We start from the raw sequence: 12,500 nt of genomic DNA on the forward strand, positions 1-12,500 counted from the left end.
ATCCTTAGAAATGTAATTTATGTCTTTTTGTACTGCAGAGTGGCGTACTACACTTTAAGACTTTCTACCGTCACGGAATGGGTTTGGAGGGGGGGGGGGGGGCAGTTTCAATGAGAACAAAGTTGCAAACCGAGCTTCTTTTTTGGAAACACTTCAGCATTTGTGTGTGTGTGTGTGTGTGTGTGTGTGCGTGTGTGTGTCAGGGATGGTGGTTACTGGTGTGTGTGTGTGTGTGTGTGTGTGTGTGTGTGTGTGTGTCAGGGATGGTGGTTATTGGTGTGTGTGTGTGTGTGTGTGTGTGTGTCAGGGATGGTGGTTACTGGTGTGTGTGTGTGTCAGGGATGGTGGTTACTGGTGTGTGTGTGTGTGTCAGGGATGGTGGTTACTGGTGTGTGTGTGTCAGGGATGGTGGTTACTGGTGTGTGTGTGTCAGGGATGGTGGTTACTGGTGTGTGTGTGTGTGTGTGTGTAAGTAAGTAAGTAAGTAAGTAAGTAAAGCTTTATTTATATAGCACCTTTCGTACATGAAATGCAACTCAAAGCGCTTTACAATAGAACACATACAACCAAAGATTACAAGAAGGGGGGGGGATGGGGGAGAGGGGAAACGAGACACAACAGCAGGGGAGGGGGGGGGGGGAAGGAGGGGTTACATCACCCTCCTAACCCTAACCCTAACCGGGGGGGGGGGGGGGGGGGGGGGGGGGGGGGGGGGGGCGGCGAAGGAGGGGGGGGGGAGTGGGGGGGTGCATGTCCATGTCTGTATGAGTCCTTGACGGAGTCAAGTCCGTGTGTGTGTGTGTGTATGCTGTGGCTCCCTCCTAGCTGGTCCACAATCTCGGCGACCGCAGAGTGTCATGGCGATAACACCTCGATCGGGCCAGTCAAAAGTCAACAGGTGTCCAATGAGGGATGGGGGAGGGGGTGGTGTAGAAGGCATCGCTCTGGGAGTCGGTGTGTGTCAGGGGGGGTGTGTACTTCCTGTCAGGGAGGGTGTGTACTTCCTGTCAGGGGGGTGTGTACTTCCTGCCAGGGGGGGTGTTTACTTCCTGTCAGGGGGGGTGTGTACTTCCTGTCAGGGGGGGTTTACTTCCTGTCAGGGGGGGTGTGTACTTCCTGTCAGGGGGGGTGTGTACTTCCTGTCAGGGGGGGTGTTTACTTCCTGTCAGGGGGGGTGTGTACTTCCTGTCAGGGGGGGTGTGTACTTCCTGTCAGGGGGGGTGTTTACTTCCTGTCAGGGGGGGGGTGTACTTCCTGTCAGGGGGGGTGTTTACTTCCTGTCAGGGGGGGGTGTACTTCCTGTCAGGGGGGGTGTTTACTTCCTGTCAGGGGGGTGTGTACTTCCTGTCAGGGGGGGTGTGTACTTCCTGTCAGGGAGGGTGTTTACTTCCTGTCAGGGAGGGTGTTTACTTCCTGTCAGGGAGGGGTTTACTTCCTGTCAGGGAGGGGTGTGTACTTCCTGTCAGGGGGGGTGTGTACTTCCTGTCAGGGGGGGTGTGTACTTCCTGTCAGGGGGGGTGTGTACTTCCTGTCAGGGGGGGTGTGTACGGGGCTGGGTCAGAGTTTCTGATATGAAATGAAATGTTGTTTTTTTATTGACGTCAGGAAGTTGACAAATCTGTGCCGACAGGGTTTCAAAAATCTCTCTCTCCCTCGCTCCATCCCCCTCCATCTCTCCCTCCCCCCTCCCTCCCTCCATCTCTCTCCCTCCCTCCCTCTCCATCTCTCCCTAACTCCCTCCCCCTCCATCTCTCTCGTCTGGTCGTCCTAGATCTGGTCTGGTTACTCTGGCCTCTGTTGCTCTGGTCCTGATCCATCTGTTTGGTAGCTCTGGGTCCGTTTGCTCTGGTCTGGATAATAATAATAATACGTTGCAGCTCAGAGTGCTCCAATCATTATGTAATCATTTAATTATTTAGTTATTTAAAGGCAATATTAAAAAGGATGTGTGTCTGGAGGTAAAGAGAGACACAACCAACTCCTAAGATGAAGGGTTCTGGTGTCTCTCTCTCTCTCTCTCTCTCTCTCTCTCTCACTGTCTCTCTCCCTCTCTCTCTCTCACTCTCTCTCTCTCTCTCTCTCTCTCTTTCTCTCTCTCTGTCTATCTCTATCAATTTAATTTAAATTTACATTTAAAGGGCTGTACTGGCTTGGGAAACATACGTTTACAAAAAAGAGTGTAATGTACGACTACAGTAAAGAAATGATTAAACAGAGCTGTTTACCTGTAGTATACAGGTGAATAAAGACAACTTAAAATTAAAAATAGAAAAGTGTGGACATTGCAGTTTAAAAAATACAGAAATACTAATAAATTAGAAGTGTGTAACATTATGTACAGAGATCAGCATGGTGCAGACAGGTCAGATAGTTATTGACAGTCTTTATGGAGGCTGTGTTCCACTGGACGTCCTTTTACTGTCACAACAGCTCACACATCTGGCTGCTGTGTTTGAACATTGTTGTACCTCCCCCAGCAGATATGGCAGTTTCTTGTCATTAGTCATATTTTCTAAATATTTTTGGGTGTTGGTGATCAGTGGGAAGTATGTGTCTCTGATGTCCTTGTACAGCTGGCAGGTAGTTAAAAAGTGCAGCTCTGTTTCCACCTGGTTTAGTGTGCAGTGGGTGCACAGTCTGTCTGGTCTGGGGAGCCATGTCTGCCTGTGACGGCCTCTCTCCATGGCGAGGCTGTGTTCACTGAGTTTTTTAAGGATTTCCTTAGTTTTGGGTCTGTCACAGTACTCAGGTATTCTGCCACTGTGTATTCTCTGTTTTGGGCCAAATGGCATTCCAATTTGCTCTAGTTTTTCTTTGATTCTTTCAAATGTGTTCTCTCAATGTATCAGGTAAACATTTTTTTGTCTTCTTATAATTTGGTTTAGTCTAATAGGTGGCTCTGCTTGTGATTGGGAGAGTCCCAGAACCAGCTGGAGTTTCTCTGTGATTCAAAATAAATAAAAAATTAATTATTGGGTATCGTCCTAATTCTGCTCTGCATGTGTTATTTGGTGTTTTCAGTTGGATATGGAGAATGGATTTGCAGAACTCTGCATGCAGAGTCTCAATTTGGTGTCTCAATTTGGGGTTTGTCTGATTTTGTAAAGTCTTGGTTAGCAAGTGGACCCCAGACCTCGCAACCATAGAGGGAAATGGGCTCTATGAAGAAGTCCAATAATTTGAGCCAGATTTGAATTGGAATGTCTTGAAACTTGATGTTCCTTTTGATGGCGTAAAAAGCCCTCCTTGCCTTGTCTCTCAGGTCGTTCAAAGCTTTGTTGAAGTTACCTGTGGGGCTGATGTTTAGGCCGAGGTAGGTATAGTTTTTTGTATGATCTAGGGCAACTTTATCTTGAAAGAATTTATATTTGTGGTGCTGGGTCTTTTTTGGAAAATCATAATTTGCGTCTTGATTAGATTCACGGTCAAGGCCCAGGTCTGGGAGAATTTAGCAGCGGCGTTTTGGATGAGCTGCAATTTACGAACAGCTCCTTTAGATAGGCCTGTTAGTAGACCATTACAATAATCAAGTCTACTCAAAACAAATGCATGGATGAGTTTTTCAGGTGATAGTAGGCTGATTTAGTTATCGAGTTTATGTGGCTGTTGAAGTTTAGATCGGAGTCTAGAATTACACCAAGATTTCTGACCAGTTTTTTTGTTTGAAGAGAGAGAATCAAGTTTTGCACTGACTTTCGATCTTTTGTCAGGTGCACCGAATACAATTATCTCTGTTTTGTCCTTGTTTAGTTGGAGGAAGTTTTGTGTCATCCAGGCGTTTATTTGCTCAATGCAATTACAGAAATTGTCAATGGGACTATAGTCGTTCGGTGAGAGGGCTATGTAGATTTGAGTGTCATCCGCATAGTTGTGGTAGGCAATTTTGTTCTTTTTCAATGTGAATAGCAGACCCTCGTGCCAAATTGAAGGCTTTTTTGAAATCCACGAAACAGGCGAATAGTTTGCTTTTGTTATAGATATGTCTGATATGGTCTGTGGTCTTTGGTAAAAAGCCGATTTTTGGAATTGCTTAAATTTGTCTCCAAATTTGTCTCTTTGTGGAGCGGCGTTATCAGTCCTTGGTTCCAAATATTGGGGAAGATCCCAGAGCCAAGGACAATGTTGAAGAGTTTTAATATGTCCTGTACTTCTTTTAGTGTAATTGGAGAGTCTAGCGGGTTCTGGTAGTCTTTTATGGTTGACCTTAAACGTTGTAGTTTATCTGCTATGTGTTTTTGCTGTTTATTTTTCTCTATTGGACCAAAGAGATTGGAGAAGTGATTTACCCATATATCTCCATTTTGGATGGGTAGATCCTGATGTTTTTGTTTGTTTGGAGTGTGATTTTTCCCAGAATTTGTTTGTTGGTGTTTGCTGGTTTCTAACATGTTGGTCCCTTTTTTTCTTTACTGTATTTTTATACAGTTTTAATGTTTCACCATAGTGAAGAAGACGTGTGCTCTGGTTGTCTGGGTCTCTATGTTGTTGGTTTGATAGGTTCCTTAACTCCTTTCTGAGGTTTCTACATTCATTGTCAAACCATTTGTCATTGATGTTATTTTTTAGTAGCTTTTCTATTTGAGGCCTTTCTAATTCCCTGAATCAATCATAATACAGTACACCTTCATTACCCGTTGATGCATTAAAGATGTTTTTCCAGATACTGGTCTAACAGTGATTGGACTTGTTGTTGTCTAATAGCGTTTTCATATGTTTCTACACTGCCTTCCTTCTATTTGTGGTATTTTTTAATAGTGTGTAGTTTGGTAGGTTTTACTACTTCATGGTTGGTTGTTGATCTGTTCAGGTTAATGGGCTGATTGTGAACGCTCTGAGAGACGCCAGGCTGAGGTCAGTGATGAAGTAATCTACTGTACTGTTACACAGAGAGGAGCTGTAGGTGTTCCTACCATAGGAGTCTCCTGTACTGTTAGTAGGCTTCGAGTCCCCTCGAAGCCTACCGTTGACTATGTACAGTCCCAGTGAACGACAGAGCTGTAGGTGTTCCTACCACAGGAGTCTGGTGTCCTGTTACCCAGAGAGGAGCTGTAGGTGTTCCTACCATAGGAGTCTGGTGTCCTGTTACCCAGAGATGAGCTGTAGGTGTTCCTACCATAGGAGTCTCCTGTACTGTTACCCAGAGAGGAGCTGTAGGTGTACCTACCATAGGAGTCTCCTGTACTGTTACCCAGAGAGGAGCTGTAGGTGTACCTACCATAGGAGTCTCCTCGAAGCCTACCGTTGACTATGTACAGTCCCAGTGAACGACAGAGCTGTAGGAGTTGTGACCCATGTTTGTTTGTTGCTTTGTCGTAGCTGTGTCTGGGGGGGCATATTGGGGAGGGGATGTTTCCACCTCCTGGTAGGTGTTTGTCACCCTGTGTGCTGAGAGTATCTCTCTCTCTCTCTCTCTCTCTCTCTCTCTCTCTCTATGTGCAGGAGCATGTCGAGGGAGCGTTCGTAACGTGACAGATTAACACTGTAGAATTCTAATCTGTCCTAGAATTTAGAACGCTGTGTCTGAGGGTGCTTAGAACGCTGGAAGTCTACGTTAAGGTCTCACTCTTGTTGAAAATGAATTACTACTACTACTGCTATACTACTATACTACTACTACTACTACTACTACTACTACTATACTACTACTACTGCTATTACTACACTACTACTACTATAACTACTACTACTACTGCTATACTACTATACTACTACTACTATACTCCTACTATACTACTACTACTGCTATACTACTATACTACTACTATACTACTACTGCTATTACTACTATTATACTACTATTACTACACTACTGCTATACTACTATACTACTACTACTGTTATACTACTACTATACTACTACTGCTATGAATACTACTATACTACTATTACTACTACTACTGCTATACTACTACTGTTACTACTACTGCTACTATTACTACTATATTACTACTACTATTACCACTACTATTACTATTACTACTATACTACAATACTACTACAATACTACTACTACTATTACCACCACTACTACTACTACTACTACTACTACTACTACTACTACTACTACTACTACTGCTATTACTTTTATTTTCATATTACGAAGGTCTAAGTGTTAAAGAGCCCGCTCGATATAAGAAACAACAGTTTCAGGATCACTAAATACTTTTAATGTATGAATGTGATTCGCTCTATCGCATCCCATCCTGCTTCAGGCTCCTGGGTCAGTGATACATGGCTTGTAAACAAACGTACGTTTTAGGACGTGTTCAAAAGCAAGGACTGTGTGATCATCTAGTTATGTGTACTTATGTGTTTTTAGCATGTTGATGTTCTATCAGCATGTTGTGATATGCTAAACATGCAGTTAGATGTTCATAGCGATGTTCCTTTTTAGCTGCTAGTTACGTACCAACGTGATGGTTGCAAACATGTCTGTTTTGATTCAGAGCGATTTTCTCCGGTATTTGGTTTGAGGTGGACCAACATCCAAATAAGCGTTCTTCATATAGTTCTTCAACTATATGTTGATGTAGTACTTCTAGAATCTGCACTTTCATAAAAATGACCTTGCCCTACTTGGGGACTTTGTCCCTGACACATTTCTCTGGGTCATGAGTCGAGAGACGCCTAGTGTGTGTGTGTGTGTGTGTGTGTGTGTGTGTGTGTGTGTGTGTGTGTGTGTGTGTGTGCGTGTGCGTGTGCGTGTGTGTGTGTGAACAGAGAACAGATGCACCCAAGGACAAATGTTGAAAAAGCGGGTGGTGTGTTGCCACTGCTTTGCCTCCTCCGGAATCGATCCTGTTGAATGAAAGCCTCAATATTTTGACTTTCCAAAGATTCTTATCATATTATCTGGCTAGACATAAGACAGAACCAGCTCAGTGGCCATACGGTTAGAGTGTTTTATAGTCTTAACAAAGCCTATAAAATGGTACCCGATGCCTCGGCATTAAGGGTTGGATTGGGGGTAAGACCCTGCGACATACCAGCGTCATGTCCAGGGGGTGTACTGGTACATCAAGCCGCCTCACGCTACGGAAACAGGAGATAGGCTCCTGCCGCCTAAGGGCCATTAGGCTCGAGAACCATCGGTCCTCAATGGTACTTCCATACACGAGACACGTCTCACGAGACAGAGAGAGAGGAGAGTCAAGTTCATTTATAAAGTACATTTGAAACAACTTTCCCTGACCAAAGTGCTGTACATGGATTAAGATCAAAATAAGGTCATGTTCTCACATGAAAATCCGAATCATGAGCCGGAGCAAGTGGATGAGATTGCAACATTGTTAAATAAATTATTTCTCTGATTTGCGTTCTCACAGCCCTTTATGTAAACGAAGTAACATACGCAATCGAAGCAACAGACGTGGTAGTTGAATGGTCCGAAAATTTTAAAATTGCTAGTTCGTCCCGCTCTTATCCAGATCAACACGCATGCGCTGTTGTTTTCCTATGGGTAGCCTCAATGCGTCGTTTCTAACCGGAGCGAAACCACCCTTTTCAAGCGGAGCATCTGTCGGTTGTTTGCTCCGGGAGTGACTTCGAATGTGCGTTCTCACAGCTCCAAACGACGCAGAGCAAAGCGAATTTTATCCTTAACTCAAAGTCCAAAGTCCAAATCTTCTAGTGAGAACACACCCTTAAAGGCAATGAAATCACAATATACACAATCATAACAATGCAAGCACACACGTACAAGTATAAACAGAACAACAAATAAAATAAAACACTTAAAGGAAACGCTAAAGAATACAATAATACGCTCTAAGTCTGGATTTAAAAGAGTCAATGGAGGGGGCAGATCTAACTGGGGGGGTGCTTTTCCACAGTCTAGGCGGGGCTGTGACAGCAAAGGCACTGTCACCCCTTTTGGGGTTTGAGCCTTGATCTCAGGACAGCCAGGAGCCCTGAGCTAGACGACCTAAGGGACCTGGAGGTGGAATAGGGGGTTAAAGGGTCTGCGATATAAGAGGGGGCCTGCCCTTTGAGAGCTTTAAAACCAAAAAGGAGAACCTTAAAATCAACCCTGAGAGAGACAGAGAGGGAGAGAGAAGCAGAAAGAGAGAGAGAGAGAGACAGAGAGAGAAAACAGAGAGACAGGGAGAGAGAAAGAGAGAGAGACACACACAGAGAGAAAGAGAGACAGACAGAGAGAGAGACACAGAAAGAGACAGAGAGACACAGAGAGAGAGAGAGACAGAGAGAGAGAGACAGAGAGACACAGAGAGAGACAGAGAGAGAGAGACAGAGAGACACAGAGAGAGACAGAGAGAGAGAGACAGAGAGACACAGAGAGAGACAGAGAGAGAGAGACAGAGAGACACAGAGAGAGACACACACAGAGAGAGAGAGACAGAGAGATGGATGTGATCTGCAGGCGCTTGGCAGTGACCTCATATAACTAGGAAACCATGGCAACAGTGGCTGGTATCTATCTATATACCTATCTATCTATCTATCTATCTACCGTATTTTCCGGACTATAAGTCGCACCCGAGTATAAGTCGCAGCAGGCCAAAAATGGGTCATGAAGAGGAAAAAACCACATATAAGTCGCACTGGACTATAAGTCGCATGGTTCAAGGGAACGGGCTTAGCGGAATCAGCGGGGAAAGAAGACCCTGTTGAGCTTGACTCTAGTCTGGCACTGTGAAGAGACATGAGAGGATTTGTAAGCCCAGGAAGGACATAATTCACGTTAAAACTTCTTCTGAAAGGTTAGAAATACTTAAATTATCGAGTGTAAAGCCAGGGCTAGCTAGCGCGTTGCTAACGAAGGTTAGCAAAATGGCGTCGCGGGAGCAAGCAAACAGGATGGAACAGCCTCTGAAAGGTAATAAATGACTTTAATATCGTGTATAACGTTCATAATAGCGTGTATAACGTTCATAATATAGTGCTTAATGTCCACATTGTCGAGTGTAACGACTATTTATCGTGTATAAGGCCATGACAAAGATAGCTTGGTGAAAAACGGAAGTAGTTAGGATGAAGGGCGGCCTACAAACAATGCAACATTGAACAGCCTCTGAAAGGTAATAAATGACTTTAATGTCGTGTATAACGTTCATAATATCGTGTATAAGGTCCATAATATCATGTTTAATGTCCACATTGTCGTGTGTAATGTCCACATTGTCGAGTATAATGGCTATTCTATCGCGTATGTGGCGCTAGCGGAAGTAGCAAAATAGCCTCGCGGGGGTAACTTAGCAACATAGAACAGTCTCTGGAAGGAATAAATGACTTTAATATCGTTTATAACGTCCATAACATTGTGTATAAGGTCCATAACATCATGTTTAATGTCCACATTGTCGTGTTTAATGTCCACATTGTCAAGTATAATGGCTATTCTATCGTGTATGAGGCGCTAGCGGAAGTTACTCCTTGGTTCATGTCAGTCAGAGATTACCATATGTCAGTTCATGTCAGTCAGAGATTATGAATTATTGATATATAAGTCGCACCTGACTATAAGTCGCAGGACCAGCCAAAGTATGAAAAAAACCGCGACTTATAGTCCGGAAAATACGGTATCTATTGTATATTGTCTATATGGCAAATCTAAATTGCTGGACCTGTTTTGTGTCATAGAATCTCTATCTGTTATTACATTTGTGTGTGTGTGTGTGTGTGTGTGTGTGTGTGTGTGTGTGTGTGTGTGTGTGTGTGTGTGTGTGTGTGTGTGTGTGTGTTGTGTGTGTTGTGGGCCGAATCCCGATTCCCTTTTCTACCCCTATGGCTCGTTTTCGAGTGCCACTCGCTTTTGAGCCAAGGCCTCGGAACAGAGCCACAAGCCATAGTGGTTGAAATCTTTCCCTATGAAATGGGACAACCCTTCAAGACCCTGATACGTCATCAGTAGTATCATAGAAAAGCATTGACAATGCTTCATTATCAGACCATGACAGAATAACGGCTTTCTAACCTGTATGAAACCTGTGCTCCTACCATGCCAGTCTGCACTGATATAGGACTGTGCAACTTCGCGGCTGAACTTTAGTTAAATTTACGGCGTCATATGCCATCAAAGGGGGGGAATGAGAAATGGAAAATGCATGACTTACAGGGAGTGCAGATTTATTTTTATGGCGTTCAGAAATCCGATGTGACAGGAACGCTGGAGAAACAGCCGCTGTCCACTGCATTAGTCAACCACATGCTCCTTGATGAGTCTCCCGCTCACTGCTCTCCATCAAAAATGGCACATCCATCAATAATATTACATAATAACAACTGCTCGGATTAGATTGCGGGTTGTTTTGGTTTAATAAGTGCCGCTATACAGCTATATCGTCATATACCATCAAGCAGGGGAAATGTTACATGGAACTTGGTCAAAAAGCGGGACGGGCGTGTGGGACTGCCATGTACCAGGCTATATCTGCCATATCATACCTCTGTTTTATATTGAAAAATATGATGATAAATACATGTGGGACGGAGGTATGTTTTGGCAGATGTGTGGTGGTCTCGCGCGCCTGTCTCGTTCCAGCGAGTCAACTCGTATTGTTCGCTCGCCAACTAAAGCACTTGGAAGTGCCCAGGTAATACTGCTGAGCACCAAAACCCGAAGCGCGCTGGACTGTGGAACGTCTATGTTAAGCATAGGCACAGCACCTCGGCATAACAACGTTATGAAATGAAATGACATTAGTAGGTTTCATATGCCATCAGACATGGAAATATGTCAATATGGGGTGAACTGGGATCGGGCCGTGTTGTGTCCTTGGGCTTTTAAATGACATACACACTGCAACATAAGCACTACTATGTTACCCTCCTTCTATTCTCTCTCTCTCTCTCTCTCTCTCTCTCTCTCTCTCTCTCTCTCTCTCTCTCTCTCTCTCTCTCTCTCTCTCTCTCTTCATTCCAATGGATCTGGGCTCACACAACAGTGGTTGACCAGCAGGGAGCCATAAACAAAGGAATGTCTCTATACAGTAGATGGTGGTCACAAGTTGGCCATAAGTTGGCCATCTTGTACACATGGGTCTTGGCCGGGCGCTAGTAAGTCTAGGATCCTTATCACCTTCCTTGGGAACCAAGTCAGTTGAGATTAAAACAACAGATGCCTTACAAAGAATTATAACAAGCGCTCTCGTGCAATTTGAAGAGACATTTGAACTTTGGCTCCAGCAAATAGTAGATAGAGACATGCGGCTGTGGCGCAGGAGGTACAGTCGGCGTCTAATGATCGCAAGGTCGGCAGATCGGTGGTTCGAACCCTCGTTGGGCAAGACACTGAACCCCAAATTGCTCCCAATGAGCGGGCCGGCGCCTTGCATGGTAGCTTGCCGCCATTGGTTTGTGAATGAATGGGTGAATGAGAGGCCATTGTGAAGCGCTTTGGAATGAGAGAGAGAGAGAGAGAGAACTAGTTCATAGGGCCTAGCTCCTAACTGCTACCTCAATGTCAGTGTCATAGCAACAGGGACTGATGTCATAGCAGTGAAGGGTGTCATAGCTTCACACACACACACACACACACACACACACACACACACTCACACACACACACACACACACACACACACACACACACACACACACACACACACACACACACACACACACTGTCTACTTCTTGTATGGACTACCCCCACCTTCTGTCTACTTCCCTATTCACCACACTGTATGTTCCTGTTAGTGTCAATCATAGAAACATTTGAATCACTATAATGGTATATACTGTATAGTATGATAATGTCATGATTAATGACATTATTTAGAAAGTGATTTTTTTGTTCCGTTAACGGGTTAACACTGACAGCCCTAGTTCCTGTCTAGCCCTAGTTCCTGTTCCTGTCTAGCCCTAGTTCCTGTTCCTGTCTATCCCTAGTTCCTGTTCCTGTCTAGCCCTAGTTCCTGTCTATCCCTAGTTCCTCTTCCTGTCTAGCCCTAGTTCCTCTTCCTGTCTAGCCCTAGTTCCTCTTCCTGTCTAGCCCTAGTTCCTCTTCCTGTCTAGCCCTAGTTCCTCTTCCTGTCTAGCCCTAGTTCCTGTTCCTGTCTAGCCCTAGTTCCTGTTCCTGTCTAGCCCTAGTTCCTGTTCCTGTCTCTGATCAACGATAAGACCACTTCCTGTATTCACCCCCCACCTCTTTCTCCCCGCCCCTTGTCTCTCTCACCCTCTCACCCCCCTCTCTCTCTCTCTCTCTCACCACCGCCCGCCCCCCCCTCTCTCTCTCTCCCTCTCTCTCTCCCTCCCTCCTCTCTCCCCCCCACCTCTTTCTCCCCACCCCTTGTCTCTCTCACCCTCTCTCCCCCCCCTCTCTCTCTCTCTCTCTCTCTCACCACCGCCCGCCCCCCCCCTCTCTCTCTCTCCCTCTCTTTCTCCCTCCCTCCTCTCTCCCCCCCACCTCTTTCTCCCCGCCCCTTGTCTCTCTCACCCTCTCTCCCCCCTCTCTCTCTCTCCCTCTCTCACCCCCCCCCTCTCTCTCTCTCACCACCGCCCCCCGCCCCTCTCTCTCTCTCCCTCTCTCCCCCCCCCCCTC

The 12,500-nt window shown here is 45.2% G+C and overlaps 1 protein-coding gene across 1 annotated transcript in view; it reads left to right on the forward strand.

Moving 5' to 3' along the window:
• The window catches only part of LOC308173955 (nuclear factor 1 C-type-like), a gene marked incomplete at its 3' end in the record, with an annotated part of 31,562 nt that overhangs the window by 4,108 nt on the left and 14,954 nt on the right, over positions 1–12,500 (forward strand). The gene's annotated exons all lie outside the window — the stretch shown is intronic.

The sequence above is a fragment of the Nansenia antarctica genome (assembly GCF_963989245.1).
Source record: "Nansenia antarctica genome assembly, chromosome: 19".
Taxonomy (NCBI): domain Eukaryota; kingdom Metazoa; phylum Chordata; class Actinopteri; order Argentiniformes; family Microstomatidae; genus Nansenia; species Nansenia antarctica.